General features: G+C 39.9%; 1 long non-coding RNA gene across 1 annotated transcript; it reads left to right on the forward strand.

The window, feature by feature from the left end:
- Nucleotides 1-1,383: 1,383 nt before the first annotated feature.
- Nucleotides 1,384-2,431, forward strand: LOC143601618 (uncharacterized). The gene is made up of 3 exons (XR_013147688.1): nucleotides 1,384-1,462; nucleotides 1,956-2,133; nucleotides 2,208-2,431. It is a non-coding gene; the product is annotated as an uncharacterized LOC143601618 (long non-coding RNA).
- The last annotated feature ends 581 nt before the right edge of the window (nucleotides 2,432-3,012 follow it).

A 3,012-nucleotide genomic window follows, 5' to 3' on the forward strand; every position in this document is an offset into this window, starting at 1 on the left:
TGACTAGACATCACACGGTGCAAAACGCTTCAATTTATAGCCCCTCCACTACACGTAACGTTAATACAGATGGTTGATTCTCTCCTAAGTGTTAGGAAACTTGGTGGAAAGTTGAAACCACAAATCAATGGCTTATACATGTCCATCACTATTTAGGACCATTATTCATTTTTAGATGTTTTATTTTATGAAGAGTGAGGGAGTGAATCTATATACTACATCTTTCACCTTCCTATACTCTCTCATACCTGAAGAGGTATGTACCCGTCTCAACACCGAGCAAGGCGGGTCAACCCACGAGATATAGACAAGAGGCTTGAAATCAAGACATTACGAAGGCACAAAGCCAAAACTTATGCGCATGGCGCATATCACATATGCTCAGGCATCATATGCCCAGGCACTACACATGCTCAGGCATCATATGCCCAGGCACCACAGATGCCCAGGCATCACATATGCTCACGCATATCACATATGCGCGTGGCGCATCAGCGCGCGGCACATATCACATGCTCGTGCATATCACATCTGCGCATGAAACATCTGCGCGTGAGAATAAAGAGAAGACCAAGCGCATCCTCAGGATTGGCGCATATCACACATGCACATAATCAACCTCGTCCTTATCCAAATCAGGATTAGGGCAACCTTGATTGTGCACGTCAGACAACCTTCCAGAAGGTATCTTTTTAAGGAATAAGAATATGCTGATGTTGAGAGCTGCCAAATGAAAGGTGGACAACTCAGCATAACTCATGTGCTACCACGTGATTATAACCAATGAGAAAGCACCAGGTGTCCCAGAGGACACGTGGCGCAGAGCAATTGGAGGAGGCCAACAAGGCTGAGCCCAATCAGTGGAAACCCTAGCACTATAAATACAGCATCAACTCCACAAGGAGAGACATTCAATCATATTCAATTACATTCAATCACAGACAGTTACAGCCAGTAACATACACGATCAGATAACACATAATCACATCAAATTACAGAGTATTCAGCTATTAAGCAATACATTCCATTTCCTTACTCTCATAACATTATCTTCTCCTACAAATATTTATTCTCACACCGGAGGGTTACCCCAAAGAGGACCCCTCTGTCCCTTTATGAGGGGTAAGTTGACGGTGCTGTTCATTTTGTAGGTGGAAGATCACAGATCCAAGAAAACCATCGGTGAAATAGTATAATCACACCCGAGGAAAGTAGATCGTCTACCAGTGAGTCGATCCACGTTTCTTCAATACCCTATCCTCCTCCTCCTTCCAACTCCGGCAGCCAATTCAATCACTCCGGTGGACACTTCAATTGTATCTTTTAATTCTTCTCCTTCTCTCTCCATACGTTACTGCCTAATCAATTTATTATTCAACAACAATCAATTCTTCAATCAATTGAATGTAATATATAAGGCAAACAGGAGCAGCAGATTCCTCATCACCAGACTCTACACCAGGTATGTTATCTCTTCCTTTGTAATATAATAATTCCCTGATTTAACCTAATTCCCATGATACCGTAACGAGCCGAACCTGGGTTTTAACCTAATTCAGTTTTAAATTCGGTTTCCTTGTGGGTTATTGGTGGATAATTAGGTTAAATTTTCTTAGATTTGGTAATCTATACAACCAGTTTGATTTTTTGGAATTGGTCTCTATTGTATTTGCACCCTACTCACTTTTAAATTCTGTTTAATTGTGGCTTATTTGGGCAACGTTGACTTTATTTTGTCAAAGTAGAATGATACTGACTTGACTGTATCTTTAAATGCTTTTGTAATTTTGGTGTTTGGTTGTTTGCTTTGTTTTGGCTAGCTTTTTAGTTATATATTATGTGGTACATAATTTGTTGTGCAATCTACTTATGATACATGATACTATATCGGCTATGCGTTTTCATTATGCCATGTTACTCTTATCATAACTTATGTTGTTATTTCTTTATTACAGCATGTCAACATCAACACGTACGTATGTACCAAGGCAGATTTACCCCCTCGCTTCCTTGAACCCGTATCAAGGAAACTGGACCATTAAAGTCCGTGTCACGTCTAAAGGGCACATGCGTCACTACAACAATACAAGAGGTGAAGGCTGCGTTTTTAGTGTGGAGCTAACTGATGACGATGTAAGTTTCCGTTATCTCGATAATCTTTATTACTTATTGCACAAAAACAGATATTTTAACAAATATATTTTCAGGGTACTCAAATTCAAGCAACCATGTTTTACGCAGCTGCAAGGAAGTTTTTTGAACTCTTTGACATGGGCAAAGTTTACTACATATCGGGCGGATACTTAAAAAGGGCTAACAAACAATACAATCGTGTAGATAATGACTGTGAGATGACCTTGAATGAAAATTCCCAAGTGGAGGAGGCAGTTAACGAACCAATTTTTATCCCTGAACTGAAGTTCAACTTCGTCCCAATTGATGTGCATTTAACAACGTTGGTCCATGCTGGTTTTTGCGTTCAGGGTCACTCTTTATTGTCTAACGGGCCTAGCTCTGCAAGATGTCGAACGGTAGTGACGTATGGGTTTGCAGAAAGAGTGCGACTTATAATCTCCCGGATAGTTGCATCCAAACGTATGGGTTTGCAGAAAGAGTGCAACTTATGGGTCATGAAGCTTCAGTATCTTATGTAATTATAGTTCAATCCTTTGGCGTGCAAAAGGTTTCAATCCTTTTAAAACAGGCCTGATGTTTAAATTCTCCCCTTCAATTAATAAATACTCCTGGTGATATTAATGATCGGTTTCTGTTTGTTTATGATTAAACAGGTTACCCTTTAATGATCGGTATCATATCAATATATCATAATTTCTTCAAAGACGATCAATCAATTAAATGGTGCAATCACTGGTAACCGATCAATTGAACTGGCGTATTGACGGCTGGTGGTGAGTCAATTGCCGTTACCACTCTTGTGCTGCTATAAGACTGTCGCCTAAGCTCCTAAATTGTCTTTTATTTTGCCATAATCAATCAATTCTCGACCATGGT

Source organism: Bidens hawaiensis, unplaced genomic scaffold (genome assembly GCF_021521415.1).
Source record: "Bidens hawaiensis isolate Kalapana, Puna unplaced genomic scaffold, B.hawaiensis_p1.1 tig00056853_1, whole genome shotgun sequence".
NCBI lineage: Eukaryota > Viridiplantae > Streptophyta > Magnoliopsida > Asterales > Asteraceae > Bidens > Bidens hawaiensis.